The sequence below is a fragment of the Rhineura floridana genome, chromosome 9 (genome assembly GCF_030035675.1).
Source record: "Rhineura floridana isolate rRhiFlo1 chromosome 9, rRhiFlo1.hap2, whole genome shotgun sequence".
Taxonomy (NCBI): domain Eukaryota; kingdom Metazoa; phylum Chordata; class Lepidosauria; order Squamata; family Rhineuridae; genus Rhineura; species Rhineura floridana.
Window position 1 is genome coordinate 35,935,138 of NC_084488.1, and position 23,556 is coordinate 35,958,693.

A 23,556-nucleotide genomic window follows, 5' to 3' on the forward strand; every position below is an offset into this window, starting at 1 on the left:
TATTCCATTTTATACAGTCATGGCTTCCCACAGAATCCTAGGAAATGTAATTTGAAGGTTGCTGTGTGTTGTTTCCACCCCTTCCCCTCCCAGAGCTGCAGTTCCCAGAGTTCTCTGGGAAGAGAGATTGATTGTTAAACTGCTATGGCAATTGTATCTCTGTGAGAAGAATAGAACTATGGTTTGTTTGTGAAAATAAGCCATGGTTTGTGGGCTTATTGGCTTTAACTGTGGCTTTTTGTTGCATTCAAATGTGGGTATTGTTTGTATGTAGAGTGTGAAATAGCAAATATTGTTAAATAACAAAAGACCAGGGTAACCTAGAAGACTTAATAGATTGTGTCAGACAGTTTAAATAGATGCATTTAGACTTCCTGGAGTACCAGGAGCATAAATCTACAAAATTAATTTGGTCCTTGCTGCGTTTTGGGTATAGGATATCTTTTTCACAGTCTCTCAACAGATGTCTAAAATCATCCCTTGCTCAATTTTATCAAGATTTTGCCTGGGTCACCTAGTACCAAAACTTTGTGACACATTGGACTTTGTCACTGTGATATAAAGTCTTTACAATACCTACTTTTGAGACTGCTGACCTGTTTCCTGTCGTACAGTTGAATAAAAAACATGCAAATTTAATAGATTGTTTTTCTATCCTCTTTGTGCTTAAAAATGGTATAAAAACAGGCAAATATGCTTTCAGGTAAAGCAAGACTTGAGAGGAAAAATCAGGGTTTTAATCTGAGTTCTACACTATCAAATTTGTGTACTTTTTAAATTGCCAAAGAATATAATTTAAATGTGGGATATGGTGTTACTTAACTTATTTAATATGTATCCAATATTTATTTTATGAAAACAGAATTTTTCCATTCCAGAGATTAAGAGATAATATGCTTTCTCTTTTTTTTAGAAAATTGGAAGTATGACAACTTTCCCCACCATTACAAGGTTTTGTTATCTCAGGAAAATATTGTAACCTATTTTGTGTTTCTTTGCAGGACATATGTTGGATTTATATTAAGCCAGCCTGCACTTGGATTTGTGTACTGCTCCTGCTGGTACTGGAAGCTAAGCAAGCTCAGGGTGTGTTTTGCTCCAAACAATCCACAAGCTGTAACCATAGTTTGTTCTTGGTTTTGTTTGGGGGAGACAGACCCTGAGTCTGGGTTCACATGTTACTCTAATCTGAACTATGGCTTAGCTTCAAGCAGCCCAACAGCAGCAGGACTGTGAGAGGAGCAAAGTGGCTGCGATTGGCTAAGTGCTTGCTTGTTCATGCTAAGCAATAGTTTGGCTTAGTGTTACATGCAAACTCAGCCAAGATCTTGTCACTTTATTAAAAATTAACAAACCGAAGATTAGGTATTTTGACTCTCAAACTTTTCATGAGAGGGGTGAAAACAGGGAAAATGCAGGCCACTTGTTTCAAAGAACTAAAGAGTGTCATTGTTATGTTTAATAACACATCTGAAAGTATTGGCAGATGAAAACTTGTTCAGATTCTCATGTTAGATATTGGCCAAGGGTTACAAAGAATCTGAAAGAAAATATCTTAATCACAACAGTGGCTTTGCTGATATTTTATTTCAGATTCTTTCAAACCTTTCTCACTGTTCTTTGATATCAAGATCAATCCTTCCTCCCACCCTGACTTACTTTCAATCAAGTTACTTAAAACTTGAATTAAAAAGTATAGCAGTCAGTCACTGCCGTGTGTTTAAAAGCAAAGGTTTCTTTTGACTTTAATATTTAACACCATGCGGAAAACCTTTTTCAGCCTGAGGGCCACATTCCCTCCAGGGCAACCTTCTATGGGCCACATGCTAGTGTTGGGTGGGACCAGAGGCAAAGTGAGTGGAGCAATAAATGTATTTTTACCTTGGTATAATAGGCTAGTTTCTACACATCTCTATCCTCCATGCAGGCAAGCAAAAGACATTATCAAAGTTAATACCACCCTGGGCTCCCGTTAGGAGGAAGGGTGGGATATAAATCAACAAATAAATAAAATAAATAATAACGAACACATTCCAGCCAGGCAAAAACCTTCAAGGAGGGTGCAAATCAGGGCTGATGAGAGTGTGGCCTGTGGAAAGGAGGTGTGGCTGAGGAGGGTGTGTAGTATGGAAAGACTCCTGAGGGAAAGAGATGGAGGTTGCAGCATTCAGCATTGTTGTAAACCGCCCAGAGAGCTTCAGCTATGAGGCGGTATATAAATGTAATAAATAAATAAATAAATATAGCATTGTCATCAAATTGCTAGTCCATACTTGCAATCATTAGAAATGATTGCAACATTATTAACACTAGCAAAAATTGAAATTGCAGAACAATGAAAGCGACCTAAAGTACCATCAGTCCTTGATTGGTTTAACAGAATCTGGGATACCATTAATTTGATAAAAGTAACATATTTAAGGTAAAAGAATGGGCAAATAAATAAATATACAGAGAACTGGGCAATATTTATTTTCTGAAATCCAAATGTATCAGGAGAATAAGTATCCATACAAATCATTTTCTTTACTTTATCTAATATATGTAATTGTGTACATATTTCTGATAATATATTACATATATATTAGCAATGCTTTTGTTATACGTATGTATAAACTATATGAAGTATCTTTGTAAAAAGTTTTTTTCCTTATGGTTTTCTCTTCTTTTTTCTTAGATTTCTTTGTATTTTTTCTTTAATAAAGATTATTAAAAAATGCTAGTCTATACTTTTACATTTAATCCAGATTTCCATTTATTGTGGAAAATCTGGTAAATAAAAATAGCCCATTTATCCACCTGCAGTCACTGTTGGTGTGGAAACTCATTAGTGCATTTTGGGGCTAGGTAGGTGGTTTGTCAGGTCTGTGATGACATTTTGGTAGATGGTGTCTCTCATTAACACACACTGACTTCTGTTTGTTCCTTACCTGAGCAAACTTGACCATTTTCCTTCCAGCAACCCCCAATACCAAACAAAAGGCACTGATTGCTAAATTTCAACAATCAATATGTGTCAAGATCTTTATATAGCAAATGAGAATGGAGACTAATATTTGTGCGAACATCAGACTTTAAAAAAAAACACATAGGTAATTGCCCCCAAACTCTGTCATTTTCAGTATTTAATTGCTGCTGCATTTTGAGGGAGGGTGTGTGGGAATGTATGGTTGTGCTGTTGACATCTACCACAGAAATGGGACATTTCTAATTTGGGGGGATATTGCCACCCAACACTCAACTCTGTGCCTGACAAATCAAACAGCAGATCAGAATAGTTAAATATCACTCCTGTTTACTTAAAATAAAGCAACAGACTTCAAATAAAGCAATGAATATTCATGACTGACTGAAAAAAGAGAATGTGTGGAAGCTAATATGTGCTAATTGCACACACAGGACCTGAATAACCTGTTTACATTATAAAGCCCCTTAGTGAAAAGGAATCCAGTGTATTGTAGATCTTCTTGGAGATGGAGAGTGATGCAGACAGCTCTTGATTAGTGCCTCCCCATTCTTTGCATTTAAATAGCACCATATAGGTGATTATTTTTGTGACACATAATCTGCTTTGGACAAAATGCTGAATGATGTGGTATGTGCATGAGCCTCAGCCTTGTTTGTGTCTTCCTCCCCTCCGGCTTGGCCACAAGGAGGGTACTGAAAGCTTTTGCTTCCATTTTCAGTTAAACTTGGCTTATCATTTTTTCCAAAGCTCATCCTGTGGTTTGCCTTAACTATAGTTTAGGGAAACAAGCCAACCTCAAACTGTTGTTTATAATATTTACAATCCTAGCATGTTTCCCTAAACAACAGTTAAGACTAACCACAGTTTGTTTGGGTTTAGACATAATGAGTAACTGTGGCTAGTTTAAAAAGGAAATAAAAATTTATGCCAGGCCTGGGAGTTGGGGGCAGAAGGCATACCTCCAGGCTTCTTTGCCTGGCCCTTGGTACTCTCCCTAAGCCACACCCCTCGCTGGCCTTGCTTCACAGCCCAGTGGTTTTTACCTGCCTGGAATGTGTCTTGTTCTCCTGTGATACCTCTTGCTTATCTGGATAAAAGGATAGAGAGGAGTGTGTGTAGAAACTACCCTACTGTACAAAGGTAACATTTACATTCATTGCTTCACCCACTCAGAAGGACATGTGGCCCTCAGGCTGAAAAAGGTTTCCCAGCCCTGCTCTTCTCGTGGACATGCTGGGATGGGAGGGGGAAGCTCATGAGTCCATGTCTCATCCACATGATAATGTTAAATCTTAGCTGAGTGTTAAATCTGAATAGGGCCAATGTATGTGTGGAGGGATGTGCCTATTTACTCTGCTGTTCGGATTTTTAACTGCAGCTTCCTCCTTTAGAAAGTAGACAAAATCCTGTTTAGTGCCTGACAGGTCAATACAGTGGTAAAATTGGTCAGACAAGGAGTTTGTTTAGTCAATTTCATTCCTAAGGGGAAAGATTGTATTAGGTTCATAATTGTATTTCCCATTCCTGCAAAGCCTTTTTTAGTATTTAAAACATCTTTAAACAATAACCACTTGGGAAGGTCTGACATTGCTGGGTTGGGTGAGATAAGTAGCTTTGTGCTATGAATTAATCTGTTTCTTACCTGCCTTTCACCACAAGGTCCCAGGGTGGGTTTCATAAATTTAAAAATGCAGTGCATTTAATTCAATTACTTTTGTACTCGGTATACTTCTTAAAATAAAACTTTTGACACACACATTATTTTGTAGCAAACTGGTTGAAACCTAGTGGTAGGGAATAGAAGCTCCAGCCTTCATTTCTACAGAAAATGGCATGTGATTTGTGGAATGTTTCACATCTGCACCTCAAAAAGAAGAAAACCCTGCCATGGTTGACTGTTGTATTGAATGCAAAGCACATGGCACTGCCCTGGCTGCCCTGTACTCTGCACAGTACATACATCAAGCAGAGGAGAAAGTTGCAACATATGCTTGGGTTAACAGAAGGTCATTTGACACAGCCATTTGACGTGGTCAGTTCTAAAATCTCTGATCAAGTTCCCAGTGTATTTCACAAGGTTTAACAGTTTAAAAAAGCATAGTCATAAATACACTAATTGCTTATAGTAGTTAAAAATGAGTTTTATCTGCCTTTATTTTATAATTTCTTAACCTTGTACAGAAAATTGGATTTTCAAGTAACAGTGCTTTCAGGGGGTGGGGGAGTAAAGGGGAAAGTAAGGGGAAAGTATTTCATGCCCTGTTACTGATACATTAAGTGCTATTTAAAGTCAAGAATGCATCTTGAAAATGGAACTCTCTGGCTTTAGCTGCCTCAGTTATAAATAAGTGTTTCTTCTACTTCAGAGTAGATATTTTATATTATCTTGATGACTTGTATTATGTATTAAAAGTGCAGGAATTGAGTGGATGTCTGATTTTTAATGTTTAAAGGTTAATGTTCTGCTAGAGAATTCCATCAGCCGGTATCTTACAGGTTTAGAATTACTTTAGACTTATACTAAATGCAGCAAGTAGAACAAATCCTGGAAATGTTTCCATCTTACTAGGTGCTGTGAGATCCTGATTCGAAGACGTGTCTGCAGCAGCTGTGAGGCAAATGAATGCCCATAACCAAGAAAAGATATTTTTAATTTATTCTTTTTTTTTTAATGGTATTTTAAAGTGGCTTTTCTGGGTAAGCCCCATCCAAAGTGGCTGGCTACATTTAAAACCCACATTGGGTGACTAGCAAATTGTTAAAAAAAAACAAGACTGTAAAAACCAAATTAACTGGTACCAACTAAAAAATAAAAAAGTTAAAACAATTGGACACCTGGAATGCCAATATAAAAAGATATGTTTTCAGAGCCTTTTGGAATCCCTGTATCACATTAATATGACACAGACCTAAAGGGAGATTTCCAAAACTGCAGGGCCACCACAGAGAAAAACCATTCCGTCAACCTAGTACTCAAAGAGAGCCTCTGATGCTGATCTCAGTGGCAGGATTATACAGGTGCAGACAATCCAACATATAACTTGGGCCCAAACTGTTTAAGGCTTCAAAGGTTAAAAGTAGGACTTTAAGTTAGGCCCAGTTACCAGCACTTTAAATTGGGCCTGGAACTGCACTGGCAACCTGTGAAGCTGGTATAACAATGATGCTGCCAATGCTGACCATCTTGCCCCCATTAGGACTATGAGCTGCATTTTGAGCCACTTGAAGTTTCCAAACCCTCTTCAAAGGAAGCCCCATATAAGGGCATAACAATAATTTGGACATAACCAGGGCATGGGTCATGTGGCAAGGCCAGACATCTTCAGATAGCGTTGCAGTTGGCATATCAGCCAGAGCTGGTGAAAGGCACTCCTGGCAACTGATGCCACCCGGGCTTCCCTAGTCAGCACTGAATCCAGGAGCACTCCTAAATTGCATCCTTGGTCTTTTACAGGGGGGGTGCTATCCCATCCAATACCAGCTATAAACTTCTTCAGAAGGCACACAAACCATCTAAAGTTAATTTCAGCTAATTCTTATTGAAATGAATGGCACTTAAAATGACTGTGCACTGATAACCACACTAAGAACTAAGTCTGCTGAAGTTGGTGCAGCTAATAAGAAGCTGCTTAGAACATATTTTGTCACATGCAGTTTCTCTCTTTGGAGTTCAAAGTGGGCTGTAGGCCCTGAAGTCTTATACCATAATAAATTTGTTGGCATTTAAGATGTAATTTACATGGGCTCACCACAGAGTTTTAGAGAGGAAGTAGTACAAAATGGAAAGCCACCAAATGTTGCTAAAGGTAAATTCACTGGGCAGTCTCACCTTTAGCACTGAAAGGAACATAAAAATAGACCTGCAGATCAGGTGGATGATTGCCTCATGATTAGGAAAACTTAGTGTAAATGAATAAGCGCATCCTAACTTGTAGCAATTTTGTTATAAAGAGGTAACAAAATAACACTAAAGTAGAAATAGGTTTGGTAGAGTCTTTCACAACAGATTGCAGCAGAAGGTTGGTAACCTCTAGGGAAGAGGCAAAACACTGTTATTGATTAAAAGCAATTTAAGACAGTAAATAAGTAGAAGGACTTCCTTTTCAGTCGTGCAGCTTGGAGGGCCAGCCCTACTGTGAGGCAGGCAGCTGATTTTGGATGTCATGAAAAGGCAGGAAACATTTAGTTATTTCATTTATTATTACATTTTACTTCCACATAGCGACACTTGTGAGGTTTTCTGCCTAGAATGCCAAAATAACTTGGTCAGCCTTCAACTTGGGAAGAGGGCCACAATTTGCTCTTCCATCTCAGGCAGCAAAATGCCTTGGGCCAGCCCTGCAGCTTGCTTCTTAACGCATGAATGTGGGACTGCTCAGGGATCCATGATACTTGCTGTTGATCCACATGAATATTCTTTCAAGGACTGAACCATTGGGTTCAATGGAACTGCTTCCAAGTGAATATGCTTACGATTAGAACCTTGCCAGGAGAAACCCCAATTCCAGACTTTAGCTGCTTCCAGACAAAGGGTCCTAGTGCTACAAAATCATTGCTGTACCACTCTTAGCTGCTACTGGAATTGCACTTGACTGTCTAATCTTCTTGGGGTGGTGTACTGCTTTTTAGGTGTGTGCATCTTGTATTTTGTCCACGCAATGTGTTTGTGGGGTTTCCACCATTTATTCATTATTTGATTTATACCCTGCCTTTCCTCCCAGTAGGAGCCCAGGGTGGCTCATGGTTGCCACACAACACTTCTCCTGACATTTTGAAATGTTTGCTTCTTGGGCATTTTAGCAATGTGTGTGATCCGCAACTCGGAGTTGTGTGTGAAGATCAATAAAGCTTTGGTGACTAATATCTTCAGCATCTGCAGCACCTTCTCCCTGGCCAAGACTGATGGACACAAAACGGTTCCACAACCAGAAATGCAATGCAAGAAATAGAAAACTGAGGAGCATTCCCACTGTGTTGTTCATCTTTCCCAGAGACAGGTCCTCTAAGTGTGCCTCAAACCTGCATTTTTCTCTTTGTGCTGCATTCTTTCCATTATGGATTTTCTGCGCTAAGGACCCCTCCAGACTGATATTTTATTGCAGAGGTATTCTGCAACATGCTCTTGACAAAATAATAGCATGTGGATTTGTTCTGCTTTATTGGTTGTTCTGCAATGCTTTGTCAATGCTACCAGAAGGACTATACCACATCAAAAGCAGGACAAAACACAGAACGTTTGTGTTATGAAAAGTTACAGGATTGTAGCTGCAAGTTGCAGGACGTGCACTGATTGGAAATGAAACAGTATGACCGCCCAAGTTACATGAGATTTACTTTTGTAGGCATAAATAGTATTGAAAGTGGGATTGTGTATAGCATCATGAGCACACATCAGCATATATATTCAATAAAAAGGACATCTGGAGGAGGCCCTAAGAAAAAGGATAGGCAGAATGGGACAACAGGAGCTATTACAAATAGATTAGATTGTGTGAACTCTATATAAAATTTTGTGAAGGAATTTTAGTGATTGCCCATTAAAGGCCTGACCTGGAAGCCACCTTCCTCTTTGAATACTCACCATGGGCTAAAAGAAGCCCTGTCTATCTAAGCAAATTTCATTTATAAACTGTACTGGGTGTCTTCTATTAGAATCCTGGATTGTATTCTAATTTCTACCTCTCCAAAAAGTGATTATTGTAACTCTGGTAACTCTTTCTATGTTTAAATGTCAAATGAAATGCAGCAGGGAGCTCATTTGAATGAAATATTAGCAGATGTGCAGGCAGGTTTTAGAGAAGTTGAGTACATCATGGATCACTGTCTTGTGTTGCCTTTTCATGTTTTGTCTCGGCCAAAGGGCACCTCTAGATTTAGAAAAAAATATTGTCTACAGCATTTGTTAACTTCTCACCTACGTTTAGATCCTATTAGTAATAATAATCTCTGAAGCAATATTTCTAGTATATCAAGAAACTGATGTCCTGGCTAAGCCCATTGAAATCCGTCTCAGAATTACTGGTGTATTTTTCTCCAGTATGTTTAATGAAAAACTTCAGTTTAGAGCACAACATGGATCAACTTTCAGGTCACACACAATTCTGCATCTCTACACACCATAACTAGGCATGACTACTCAAAGCTATAACATTGCAGCAATTAGACATACCCCATTACAACCCTTAAGTAGGTTCAGGCGGACTCTTTCTACTTGTGTGAGGAAGGTGTCACAGAATGGGAATGTGTGTGCACACGAGTGTTCCTACATGAGAAAGTGGGTTCTAGCTGAGCCTGCCATTGAAGTTGTCTGGGGGGGGGTGATGGGGGCAGTGACCTCATTGAGATCCTCCTCCCCTTGAGGAGGTGTGCGTGGTGGCAGCACCTTGGAAGAAGGGGTTGGGGGCGAGGAGAGGGGATGGGCTCCTGATCAGCTGCTGTTCCTTCTGTTGTAAATGGAGCTAAAGGGGAGGAGCTGTCACTGTCAAAAGTACTGAAGCCTACTATCTTACGACTTCCTGGTTGCAACCCAGTAGGACCCTCTCCTGGGTCCCATTCTGTATCTCCTGAGTCCCATTCTGTATCTTTGTTGTCCTCTTTTTCATCACCCTAGGACCACTCCATGGGGCTCATGAGAGCTGATGCCCATATTTTTAAACACCAACCTGAAAGTTAGAATGAGCCTGAATGGACTACTCACCACTCAAGACATACAGTAAGGATCAATTGAGTAATGGGATGGAGACAATGGAATTGTAAAAGTAAAATAATAATTGGAAATTTTAGGAAGAACTAAGAATAAAAATGTTATATTCTGTTCTCTAAATATTATATTAGTACAAAGCAAGCACATATAGGGAGGTTGAAGGCAGTGGATAGGATAGGACAGTGACTGTGTCTGCAAATTCCCATATTTTTAGATAATAGTGTCTTTGTATCTGCAAGAAGGGGGAGGTAGAAACAATTGCTCATATTCTTCTTACCTGTGACTTATACGTGCCAGATTTATTTCGCCACATATTGAAGCTTTTCCTGGTAGGCCCACCAAGTGGTTAGTGAACCATCTCCTGTCTGATATAGACCGTACCACTGAATCAGTCGCCCAGTTTCTAATTCTAGCTCAGAGCCTACGTAAAAATGGTACCTAACATTATGACTGATTGTTGTAGACTAATTTTTTAGCTGATGATTTTGTATCGTCTCATTTTATTTGTTTTAATCTGAAACTTTAATCAATTGTATATTGGGTCTATGACCGCACAATAAAATTTGATTTGATTTGATAATAGTGTCAGTTTGCAATTTTAGTTTTTAAACTGGGATACAATAAGCACTGAAGTTTAAGCAGCTTAATACAATGCAGCGCTATCAATTGTGAATGGTGTATGTGGCTAACTTTCCCTGCAATAAATCCAGAAGTGTTGATTGGGTCTCCAGTTATTAGTTTATTTCAGGGAGATAACAGCTATTTTAAAAGTGTGTATTTCAGATTAATAGTTCAGAGCAGTGTGTTTGGTTATTTTTTTGTCCAAGTCCAAGAAGTATGAATGGCTCTTGCTTGGGATGCAGTCTTGTGCCCAGTTACATGAGTGACATGTTTTGTTGCTGGGGCAGGACTGTAGCCCTTCTTGATGCTAGACTATAGCTTTCCAGAATGTGAAAAAGTTCTCTTCGTGGAAGGAAGTGTGGGTAGTTACAAAGTAGTGGTCTAAGCCCATTTATGACTATTGATTTCCCATGTATGTGTGTGGTGGAGCTAGGGTACAAAGTGCAGACCTGTCCTCTTTATTAAAGCATAAGCAATTATGTGAGCACAATTGGGATAACTGAATCCCTTCCCCACCCTAGTATGTTCCTATCAACAATTTGTGACTCTAAGGCTACAGAAGGGATGCTTTTTGCTGAATCTTGTCCTCCAGGGTTAGAAAGTAACAGCCTATAGTTACCGTGTGAAAGGGAAGTGGCATTTCATGTGAGGACATTGGTTAGTTCACTTTGGCAACATTTCCAAGAACACTGGCATAGCATGCTGGCTTGTCCTGCGCTGAAACACATCCCGAGGTTCCCTATTCATTGTAAATGGAAATAAGTGTATTCCTAGAGAGGCACAGACAATACAAAGATGTTTGCAATATAATTGCAAAATGGCTTCCTATGCTGCATATCAAACGTTGGCCATTACTTTCTATTTTTGCTTCAAGGGGGCATGTAAATGACAGTTTTTCAGACAAGATTTATCTCTGGTCTGACTGGAGGTTATGTTCTATTTCTATTTTGGGTGCATTAACAGTTGAATTGGAAATTGCAGTTTGATGTAAAATCAGACTGATTACAATATTGTTGTGTGCCCCAATCTCCGAGCGGTGAGATTTCCAGGGGTCCCTGCACTTGCCCAGGGTTTGGTTTCCTTGGAAGAAGGTCAGTGGAGACTGTGGTGTCTTTATGAAATATGGTTTGTTTATTTACACACATTCCAACCTGAGCTTAGGGTGGAGGGGTTCAAGGCATAAGCAGTCCAATATCAGCTTTTCCATCAGGGTTACAGGACACACTCCAGAGCCATGGTGAAGAGAGCCAGTCCCTCTGCCTGCCTCCGGTTCCCAGCCTTTTTCCGACACACTCAAAACACAAGCCTCTTCTTGGTCCCAGGAAGGGGGGAGGAGGCTCTCCTGAAGAGTTTCAATGACTACAGGATCTCACTGGCCCATTCACCAGTTGATGGGCACCTGATAGACCCATTAACTCACTTGGCCACTCTATTAGATTAACAAAGGAAACTCATCTGACCAGCAGAGTGAGTTTCTTACCTCTAGGTGCAAGTCTCCAAATCAGAGGGTGGAAGGGGACTCATAAATATTGCCCATCTTAACTCCAAACCCATAACGCTATGTTGCTACTTAAGCAATGACTCTAGCTGTTGGAAAAAACAAACTTGGCCTGCCCAAGATGCATGTTTTCAGCCTGCTGTGCTTACAGGGCTGATGGCAAAGGGCAGCCAAGTCATGCCCTGGCTGAGGGCCCCTGAAGGGCCCCTCCTTAGGGTGTGGGGGTAGCGCTCCCCTTCTGCTATCCTCGGCAGGGTCATCTCCCTACCTTGCCGTAGTTCACAGAGATGGAGCTCCCAGGTCCCCCTACAGATTGTGCGGGCCTGCGGCACCTGCCCACTCCACCTACCTCTAATCTCTTTCTGCGAATGCCATGCACACTGCACGCAGCTGCCATCAACCAAGATGGCAGCAGAGACTCCTCTAAGGTGCTAATACCTCTACCACCATCTTGATTGATGGCAGGCATGTGCGCACATGCAGCATAGTGCGCATGCATGCCATCAACGAAGATGGTGGTGGGAGTATCAGCCCCTTAGAGAAGCCTCCACCACCATCTTGGTTGATGGCAGCAACTTGCATGCCCAGCATGCAGGGCATTTACAGAAAGAGAGAAGAAGTAGGTGGAGCAGTCCTGCATGGTTGTTGGGGGGGGGGCTGGGAGCAGGGGGTCTGGGGCAGGCTGGCTCCCACGGGCCCAGTCATGCCTGGAGCCAGCCCTGTATGCTTAAACAACTCCACTTAAGGAAAGGTGGGCATGGTCAATTAAAAACAGAGCACACCTAGAATATATTTCACCTCCCACTGTTTTATCTTATGCAAACTGAGACACCCCTCATTTTCATTAGAAACTATTCTGCAGAATAGTGCCATTATTCCACAATTGTTTTTGGAGTTTTTTTAGTGTTGCAAAGTGTTGCTGTACTTCACATATTCACAGAAACAGAAGGAAAAGAAAATGATTTACTGTAAGAAACTTCACTAAAATTGCAAAGTAAATCAAACATATTTAAAGTGACTATCTGAACTATATCAACTGTCTTAATATTGTTGCTTCCTCCCTGCTAAAACAAGATCAGCACAGTACATGCAGAGCTTGGAAAAGTTAATTTTTTGAACTACAACTCCCATCAGCCCCAGCCAGCATGGCCACTGGAATGGGCTGATGGGAGTTGTAGTTCAAAAAAGTAACTTTTCCAAGCTCTGAGGTACGTCTTGTTTCTGTTATTTGGGCTGATTGCAGGTGTTGCCACCACTCACCATATGCTCAGAGGCACATGTTACCAAATTATTCCAAGTAACACAGGAAATGGATTGGACTGTAAAGGACCAACCCAACTTGTGTTTGCATTTTTACAAGTTTGTAGGGCAGTGCAATATCTCAGAGAGGAGGTCAGGTCTCCTGCTCCTCTAGTGCATTCGCTGAAGCTCTGTCAGGGAATAGGAGTCTCCTCTCAGCCCCCTTCGCAAACTGCACTTCCTAGGATTCATTGGGGGAAGCCATGACTGTCTAAAGTGAAATAAATGTCTGTTGTGGGTGTGGCCACCTGATTAGCCAAGCCAAGCAGCTGTGAGTCTGGCTTTTAGAACACTGACAGCTGGTTCTTACTGAGCATGCCCAGGCTTATCGTTTTCTCCAGTGCTGCTGCTGTTGTTGTTGTTATGTGCCTTCAAGTCTATTATGACTTACGGCGACCCTATGAATCAGTGACCTTCAAGAGCATCTGTCATGAACCACCCTCTTCAGATCTTGTAAGTTCAGGTCTGTGGCTTCCTTGATGGAATCAGTCCATCTCTTGTTTGGCCTTCCTCTTTTTCTACTCTCTTCAGTTTTCCCAGCATTGTTGTCTTTTCTAGTGAATCAGCTCTTCTCATCAAAATCAGGGAGACCTGGAGATGAGATATGAAATTGAGGAAGCATCCAAACTAGGAAATGTGGTAGTAATGGGTGACTTCAACTACCCGGACATAGACTGGCTGCATATGTGTTCCAGTCATGACAAAGAAGCAAAGTTTCTAGATATTCTAAATGACTATTCCCTAGACCAGTTGGTCATGGAACCGACCAGAGGGACGGCAACCCTGGACTTAATCCTCAGTGGGGACCGGGACCTGGTGCAAGATGTAAGTGTTGTTGAACCGATTGGGAGCAGTGACCACAGTGCTATTAAATGAAACATACATGTAAATGGCCAATTGCCAAGAAAATCCAACACAGTCACATTTGACTTCAAAAGAGGAAACTTCACAAAAATAAGGGGATTGGTAAAAAAGCTGAAAAACAAAGTCCAGAGGGTCACATCACTGGAAAATGCTTGGAAGTTGTTTAAAAACACTATATTAGAAGCTCAACTGGAGTGCATACCGCAGATCAGAAAAGGTACCGCCAGGGCCAAGAAGATGCCAGCATGGTTAACGAGCAAAGTCAAGGAAGCTCTTAGAGGCAAAAAGTCTTCCTTCAAAAAATGGAAGTCTTGTCCAAATGAAGAAAATAAAAAAGAACACAAACTCTGGCAAAAGAAATGCAAGAAGACGATAAGGGATGCTAAAAAAGAATTTGAGGAGCACATTGCTAAGAACATAAAAACCAACAACAACAAATTCTATAAATACATTCAAAGCAGGAGACCATCTAGGGAGACAATTGGACCCTTGGATGATAAGGGAGTCAAAGGTGTACTAAAGAACGATCAGGAGATTGCAGAGAAGCTAAATGAATTCTTTGCATCTGTCTTCACAGTGGAAGATATAGGGCAGATCCCTGAACCTGAACTAACATTTGCAGGAAGGGATTCTGAGGAACTGAGACAAATAGTGGTAACGAGAGAGGAAGTTCTAAGCTTAATGGACAATATAAAAACTGACAAATCACCGGGCCCGGATGGCATCCACCCGAGAGTTCTCAAAGAACTCAATGTGAAATTGCTGATCTGCTAACTAAAATATGTAACTTGTCCCTTGGGTCCTCCTCCGTGCCTGAGGACTGGAAAGTGGCCAATGTAACGCCAATCTTCAAAAAGGGATCCAGAGGGGATCCTGGAAATTACAGGCCAGTTAGCTTAACTTCTGTCCCTGGAAAACTGGTAGAAAGTATTATTAAAGCTAGATTAACTAAGCACATAGAAGAACAAGCCTTGCTGAAGCAGAGCCAGCATGGCTTCTGCAAGGGAAAGTCCTGTCTCAGTAACCTATTAGAGTTCTTTGAGAGTGTCAACAAGCATATAGATAGAGGTGATCCAGTGGACATAGTGTACTTAGACTTTCAAAAAGCTTTTGACAAGGTACCTCACCAAAGGCTTCTGAGGAAGCTTAGCAGTCATGGAATAAGAGGAGAGGTCCTCTTGTGGATAAGAAATTGGTTAAGAAGCAGAAAGCAAAGAGTAGGAATAAACGGACAGTTCTCCCAATGGAGGGCTGTAGAAAGTGGAGTCCCTCAAGGATTGATATTGGGACCTGTACTTTTCAACTTGTTCATTAATGACCTAGAATTAGGAGTGAGCAGTGAAGTGGCCAAGTTTGCTGATGACACTAAATTGTTCAGGGTTGTTAAAACAAAAAGGGATTGCGAAGAGCTCCAAAAAGATCTCTCCAAACTGAGTGAATGGGCGGAAAAATGGCAAATGCAATTCAATATAAACAAGTGTAAAATTATGCATGTTGGAGCAAAAAATCTGAATTTCACATATATGCTCATGGGGTCTGAACTGGCGGTGACCGACCAGGAGAGAGACCTCGGGGTTGTAGTGGACAGCACGATGAAAATGTCGACCCAGTGTGCGGCAGCTGTGAAAAAGGCAAATTCCATGCTAGCGATAATTAGGAAAGGTATTGAAAATAAAACAGCCGATATCATAATGCCATTGTATAAATCTATGGTGCGGCCGCATTTGGAATACTGTGTACAGTTCTGGTCGCCTCATCTCAAAAAGGATATTATAGAGTTGGAAAAGGTTCAGAAGAGGGCAACCAGAATGATCAAGGGGATGGAGCGACTCCCTTACGAGGAAAGGTTGCAGCACTTGGGGCTTTTTAGTTTAGAGAAAAGGCGGGTCAGAGGAGACATGATAGAAGTGTATAAAATTATGCATGGCATTGAGAAAGTGGATAGAGAAAAGTTCTTCTCCCTCTCTCATAATACTAGAACTCGTGGACATTCAAAGAAGCTGAATGTTGGAAAATTCAGGACAGACAAAAGGAAGTACTTCTTTACTCAGCGCATAGTTAAACTATGGAATTTGCTCCCACAAGATGCAGTAATGGCCACCAGCTTGGACGGCTTTAAAAGAAGATTAGACAAATTCATGGAGGACAGGGCTATCAATGGCTACTAGCCATGATGGCTGTGCTCTGCCACCCTAGTCAGAGGCAGCATGCTTCTGAAAACCAGTTGCCGGAAGCCTCAGGAGGGGAGAGTGTTCTTGCACTCGGGTCCTGCTTGCGGGCTTCCCCCAGGCACCTGGTTGGCCACTGTGAGAACAGGATGCTGGACTAGATGGGCCACTGGCCTGATCCAGCAGGCTCTTCTTATGTTCTTATGTTCTTATTATGTGTCCAAAGTATGATAACCTCAGTTTCATCATTTTAGCTTCTAGTGACAGTTCTGGTTTAATTTGTTCTAACACCGCATTTTTTAAACTTTTAAACTGCAGTAGATGAAGGTCAGAGTATGGGGCAAGGTCAGTAATAGGATTACAGGTACTCTGTGAACATGGCTGATTTTTAATTAATTTCAACAAATTATGAGAACGCTGACAGAAAAAGTCCAACAGGGGTCTGGTTTTTCTTGCTCTCTTTTTACACTTTGAACTCTTGATCCTCTCTGAGTGTTTTGTGTATCACCATGAAAAGTGAGAGGGTTGTTAAGCAAGCATTTCTGAGTTTTGTAAGGTTTTATTTTGAAATGAGCTTATAGGAAGCCTCAGAATGGCATGGGGGGTACTTTCAATTTAACGTTGTGGAATGCAAAAAAAAGTTCTGACTATAGTATACAGCTGCTCTTGTAGCTGTATAATCCAAAGGTAATGACAAAACCAATTCATTGGGGGGGGAGATGATTGTTTTTGTTTGTTTGTTTGTTTGTTTGTTGCTGGCTCCAGAGTGGAATTTTATCCTTTAGCCTCTGGCTAAAATGTTTTGATAAATTTGTTTGCTACCTTTTTTGTATTGCTTAAATCTGCCAGCTCTCCATTATGGTCTGAGTAAGGACTAGTTATCTTCAGATTTCACTTTTCCCCCACCTTCTTCTATCTCCTTGACATAAACTTTGCTTCTAATAGGGTTTGTTTTGTTTTTTTGCTTGCATGCTGATTTATTGAACGTTGACTACAAGAGTTTATTTGACGTCTATGCCTTTAAAAGGATAGTTCCACCCACCGGCTGCCTTTACAAAATCACTGTTGTGAGGTGGAGCTGAGGACGGCACTGCCAACAATATTATAAGTAGTTGCTTCAGCTTGCTTGGGAACATCTGGAGTCTGGAGGATGATATATAGTAGGTCTCTGTAACAGTTTTAGAGACAGATTGAATTACTGGTCTTAGCTATTATATAGCTCCCAGGATCCTCTGTCTATGGAATGGATTAATCCGACCTTTTTGTAGGCTTGAAGTTACCTCTCAGTGAAATATTTTGTGAGCTTCTCTGTAATTTAACGGTACCTCTACTTATCAACTGAGATAAGTATGCTGTTGTGATTATTTTTGGAAATCTAGCATAGCACTAAGCAGCACTTTACACGTTATCTTTTCCTGTATAAACCAAAGAGAATTCTTCAGGACGACTTTGGAAAATTGGTAAGTGGTAGCTGTTTGGAATATCACACCTTGTGTACCTCATGCTGCAGACTTTAGTGAAGATGGAACATCAGCCAATGACGTGGATAATTTTTTTAAAATAAAGGAAAAACTTATACTGTTTTATTTGGCTTATTTGCACTGATTGTTCAGTTGGCAGTTCTGTTTATATCCTGTCATGATCAGCTATTTCTTTGCAGGTGTTGATTTCTTTTTCAGAATATCGACCAAAGCATGTCTGTATTACATTAAGAACACAATCTACCTCTTCTTAGTCAATAACTTGCCTATACCAGTCAGACCTGCACTCCCTTTTAGTATTCTTTAGCTTGCATATGTTTATGGTATGTTACATTTGGGTGTTTCCTCTGATAAAGAATGTTATAAAGTTGTTGTCTAACAAAATTGTATTATAAATTGACATTTTAAGCTTCTTGTCTGTGTTTGTGATAGTAAGATTTTGTGCAGAAAATGCCTCCATGTTTGACATAGTTACTTTTCATACATTGATCTGAATGCATTGTAGCTTGAAACACAAAAGAGTGCTTTTAAACTTTGCAGTATACATTGCTGCTCAACATGAGAGCAGAATTTAGATCCATGGTGTTATCAGTTTGGGTGGCTTTGAGTCTGTCACCATTGCTTAAAGCAGGGGTGGAAACCTGGTGCCCTGCAGGTGTTGTTCCACTCCAACTGGGGGAGGTTCATAGCTTAGTGGCAGGGCAACCACTTTGTGTACAGAAGGCCCCAGGTTCAATTCCTGGCATCTCCAGTTAGGACTGGGGAAGTCCCTTATCTGAAACCTGGAGATCCTCTGTCGATCAGTGGAAACAGTACTAAGCTGACTTATGTTCCTAACTTCCTAACACCACGACTAATGACCAGGGATGAGTTGATGGGAGTTATAGTCTAGTAATCTCTGGAGAGTTCCACCTACAAAAACATAAATTTCCAGTGTGCTGTCATGCAAAGGAAGCTAACCATTTCCACATTTCCCTCAACCTCTCACTATATAGGAAAGAGAGGAATATCTAAGCCTAGTTTTAAAAGTGACATATTTGTTTCTGTCCAACTCTTGAGCTGATGAGTGAGCCAGATGGAGCAAATTATAGCTCTCTTGAATTGAATCAATGGAAGAAATGAAAGCATCCCAACAGCAAATGAAAGACCTTCAAATAATCCTATCAGCATGGAGTTCTTTCTTAAAACAAGCCAGGACTAGGTTAAGAGGATCATGAGGAAGATGATTATATGAGATTAGACTGGTAAGCATTGCAACCAGTAGCTGAGAATCGAGAAGCTTTGTTTGTCTAGGATCCTAACAGTAGCTATGAGTGTAAAAAGCTACAACAAGAAAAGTCCATGGAATCAGGGAAATTGCTAGGAATAGAAAAGTAGAGGTGGAAAGGTGTGTGGTTCAGTAGGAGAATGTCTGAAACCATGGATGAAAAACATACTTTAGAGTTTTTACCCAATGTGATAAGGCTTTTGTGGATGGGATCAGGTTCTTATAGTTAATTGGTAGCCCTAAAATTGGGATTAATGTCAGAAGTCCATGAGTTGTGGGGACAAAATTGACTTGGAAGTTTAGTTTACAGAGATGCTGGGAGGTAAGGGGATTACTGACAGCTTGCCTAAGATCAATCCTGCTCGTCTGGCAAAATATACTTCTCAATAAAATACTTATTCAAGATTTAAAGTTTAGGTCTGTAGTTTGGCGTAGGGCATGTTACATTGGCCTGGGTACCAATTTAGAGGCAGTGGGAGGAAGAAAGAAGGGTTCTTTGCAGAATTGACTGTAGATCTGAGGAATCTTGTAAGTTTGGCATATGTATAGATATCTGCAATGCAAGGCAGGAAACCCCAGGAGCATGTTCCCTGAGAAAGGATTTGGAATTTTCATATGACCTTCATGGAAATGCACTTAGAGATCTTATGATGATGTGGAAATTGCATTTTTCTTGGTTCAGAGACTGTGTAGAAGGGCTTCATTTATGTAGCAGTCATGTAATAACCAAAGTGCAGCATACTTTGTACGCTGGAATTGGTTCACTTTTCAAAATTAGATATTGGTACTTTCTCATGCTCTGTCCTTGTTTCAGTAAGCCAATTTGAAAGGCATAAGGAATACAGATTTCCAGAAGTGAATACATGATTGAATATAAATCAAGAAACCAAGTAAGGTGGTTCTTCAGTTTTGAATCCTCAAATTTGGGATAGTAGAAGTTGATGAAATCCACAGACTCCACACCTGTCAGGAGCTGCTGCAGTGTGCCCTATGTAGTGAACCACTGCAGCCTTTTCAGTTAAAACCTTTCTCAACTGATTGCACACACTTTACCCAGGCTTACGATTGGATATTTCTGGGAAGAAAGGTGTATAAAAGGCTTCTTTTTCCAGCTGACTCTTGAGCAGCATGGTTTCCCTGAGCTATAAAGATTCAGTTAAAAAATGCCTCAGGTACAAGTTAAAAAGTGCTGAAAATTTAACACTGATCCTTTGCACTGCAGTTTCTATCCAGGTCATATCACATATTTCTTTCTGATTTTGGTGAAAACTATTGATTCAGTAGTTTATTCAGGCTTGTCAAGGAGCATACATTTTCATTGATTTGGTGAAGTTATGAGCAGTAGCTCAAAAGGTAAGGTTTTCCTGCACCATGAAAGTTTATGGCAGCAACTACTGGCAAAATAAAGCAGGGCATGACTAGAATGAGTTTTGAAGCAGTTTTTCCAGTACTTCAGTGTTTGGAGATGGAGCCCCTTGTGGATGCTATGTGCAATGCCTGTTCTTTTAGTTATGGATTATGACAGTGTCGTGCAGTGGTTAGACAAGGGATCACTAACATTTTTGGATCTGCCGGCACACTGAAAAATTGTCATGGGGGACCACACCCTATCACTATGCATACACTCTCCCTACTGAAACATCCCCACATCACACTGAAATACTACACTGAATCTCTCCTACACAGTCTATGCCAAACACTCTGCAACCATGCAGAACATCACACAGCCACAAAATCCCATGCACAAGGCATACATGTGTGTGTGTGTGCACACACATCATGTTGTTCAGCACTACCTTGAGGGCAGTATACCTTTTGTCAGTTGTTGGCCCTGGCTTCTAGGCAATGCTGGACCAAGGCAATGTAGGGTATCTTTGCTAGTCCAACGTGCTTCATCCTCTACATCTGAATTTGGGCCTGAAAGACTAAAGAAAAATGTAGGTGCATGGAGAATAAGTTGTAAACAAGCATGATTTTGTGACATTGAAGAACACATTTGCTGATCACAAAGCACATATGTTAAGGCATCTGTCTTAGCTTCCAATTTACTGGCTTTGTGGCACTTCAACATGAAGTAAACTGGCAAGTTTTGGGGGTGGTGGAGGTTTTCTTCTGACTTAACTAATTTTTAAACTGTGTGCCATTTAGTGGTTTAAACCATTGTGGTTTGTGTGGGTTCTGCTGCAATTCACTGAACATAGGAGAGGGCTTTTTCTTCTTTAAGCCAATATGGAAATAATTGACTTTAAAAGCTTCCAAGAGACTTTGGCATGTGTTCAGCTGCAGTTACATAACTATCCAGTATTGTAACAGGCTTCAGCCTAACATGGGAACTGAGCAATGTAGTCTTGTGTACCTATTCTGATAGCCAGCATCATATAGTGATGAGAATGTTGGGCTTGGACGAGGGCAAAGTGGGTTCGGATACCTGTTTGCACCATATTTGCTGCATGACTAAGTTTCTCCTTGCAGCCTAACCTACCTCTTGTATATAAGTTGCTTTGAGCTCCTTGGAGGCAGGGTGGGGTGTAAACGTGAAAAACAAACAATTTCTGAGGTCTTGCTGTCTGTCTTCCCACAATGCTTCAACTGTTGCTCTTCAAGCAGCTTGCAGTCTTGCTGTGGCTAACATTTTTAGCCATTTATGGATGTGGTCTAAAACACAATGGTAAATTTGTTAAAACTGCAGGAGTTAAAACATTATAGAAGATGTAGTATTTAACTAAAAGCATGCTGGAATAAAATGGTTGTTTTTGTAAATTATTATTCAGGCACTTACTCTTGATGGAGGGGAAAAACTACATGTATACCTTTTGTTCCTCATAGGGCAAACTAACTTTGCAGCACTACACACTCATGGTTTGTGTGCAGTGGTTGGATTGCCTTGTCAGCTGCTGTCATGCAATATCTTTAGGCACCACACTGACTGTTTGCTTTGTACTGCTTAAAAGCTAACACACAGTTAAGAGATCATTGCTCGGGTAAACTTCAGTTATCACTGCTGTTGGTGGGAAATCAATGTATAAAGTTGGCTTCCTGAGTCTGCAGTCCTCTGCCTACTAGTAGTGTAGTGACAAATTCAGAAGTGCAGGGTCCCTTCATAATAATCACAGCTACTTCCCCAATTTATTGATTTATTTTTTGCTGTTGGGTTGAGAGCCCGTAGAATGCTGGAAGCATTGAGATCCTGCTCCCAAAAAAGTAAAGGGTCTAAGACACACCCCCTAAGACCCTGGATGACTACACCCCTGCTGCCCACTTCCCTGGGAGTAACCTGCATTGAACTCAGTGGGACTTATTTCTGAGAACACATGTATAGTATTGTGCTGTGAGTTAGGAGAGTGCCCATGAGTTAGAATTCCCCCCCCCTCTGGGATGGAAAATTCTGTCAATTTCAATTCTCTTTTCCAATCTTAAATTCACTTCTCCACATTTTGCAGCAATTTGTGTTGTGTTTTTTTTAAAAAATCCTCATGAAAATTCTCCAGCATTTTAATGTGAATTTCTCCCAATAAACACATTTTTGTATGCAGTTTTGATTAATGTACTCATTTTTGCAAGCAATTTCTTGTTATATAATGCATTTTGTGTTATTTTCACTCATATATTCATTTTTATGCACACTTTACCCTAACATATGCATTTTTGTAAACATTGGTTGGTGAACTGCATTGCAAAATTTGAGTAAGTGTGAATTTTGAAGGGTGGCTGTATTTCGGTTCTCATTTCATAAAGTGCAGATTTGATAAATTGAATTGCGAACTGAATCAAATTTCTTGCCCATCCCTACACTCTCTTTCTCCTTTCTTTCCACTTATGATTATTCCTTGACTGCTGTGGCATTACTTCTTTCTTAAGGTCGACTAACCAATAACACAAATACAGGAACACAGCTTCAATACAAGTGATTATGAAGAGTGAGATATCCTTGCGTGATATGCAACTGGTGAGTTCAAAAGACATAGGGAGGTGTTCTTTTCTAACATTCTTAATTCATTTTACTGTATTAGATGGTTCAGGCTTTCATGGGGAATATTAAGGGATGGAAGAAGGGAATGGTGTTTGTGTGTGAGAAATATTCTACTACCAAATTATGGGACAGGAACAAAAGTACAACTATATGCTATAATACATGCCTACTTCCCCATTAAGCCCCTTGTACACAATGCAGCAACTTTGTGGAAGGTAAGCACCTGATCAGTGCCTAGATGTGAGGCCATTCGATAACTTTTGTGTAAGTGTCTTGAATTCTATGATGGAAGAAAGGTGGGCTGTAGGTTAAAGTGTCTGGAGCAATGGATTGAGGAAAAGTAAGGCAAAGGAGTGGGGAAAATGCAGTGTTCTTTTTACCCTCCCTACTCATTCTATCCCTGTTCCATATCATGGGCACATGCCAGAAGGTGGGTGTCATATTATGTAGTTTGGCGTCATAATGAGTTTGTGGTAGAGATGAGACTTGGAGACTCATTTCTGAAGCATGAAAGGAGTGGCTTCTGCCTCAACACTACATCAGCAGGTCTACTAGCCCTTTTTCAGTATTAGTTATACTCTGCAATGATGGGAGGAGAAGGGGTCCTTCTGCAGAGTGGGGGGGAGGGGACAACAGAAAATGTTTTTGAAAGATTTGATGCACCTCAATTGTGTGCACATAATGTAGATAAACATAATCCTTTTGCCTTAAAACGTT

General features: G+C 40.6%; 1 protein-coding gene across 7 annotated transcripts in view; it reads left to right on the plus strand.

Annotated features, from left to right (window-relative positions):
* The window catches only part of SLC7A2 (solute carrier family 7 member 2), a 78,456-nt gene that overhangs the window by 12,897 nt on the left and 42,003 nt on the right, over nt 1-23,556 (plus strand). For 2 of the 7 annotated variants that reach the window (XM_061584860.1, XM_061584867.1), the window contains exon 2: nt 22,728-22,815. The exons of 3 other annotated variants lie outside the window; for them this stretch is intronic. The gene's annotated coding sequence lies outside the window, so the exon portion shown is untranslated. Of the gene's footprint in view, nt 1-17,231; nt 17,582-22,727; nt 22,816-23,556 lie in introns of those variants that run through there. 2 more of the 7 variants (XM_061584862.1, XM_061584861.1) reach the window with 2 other exon arrangements.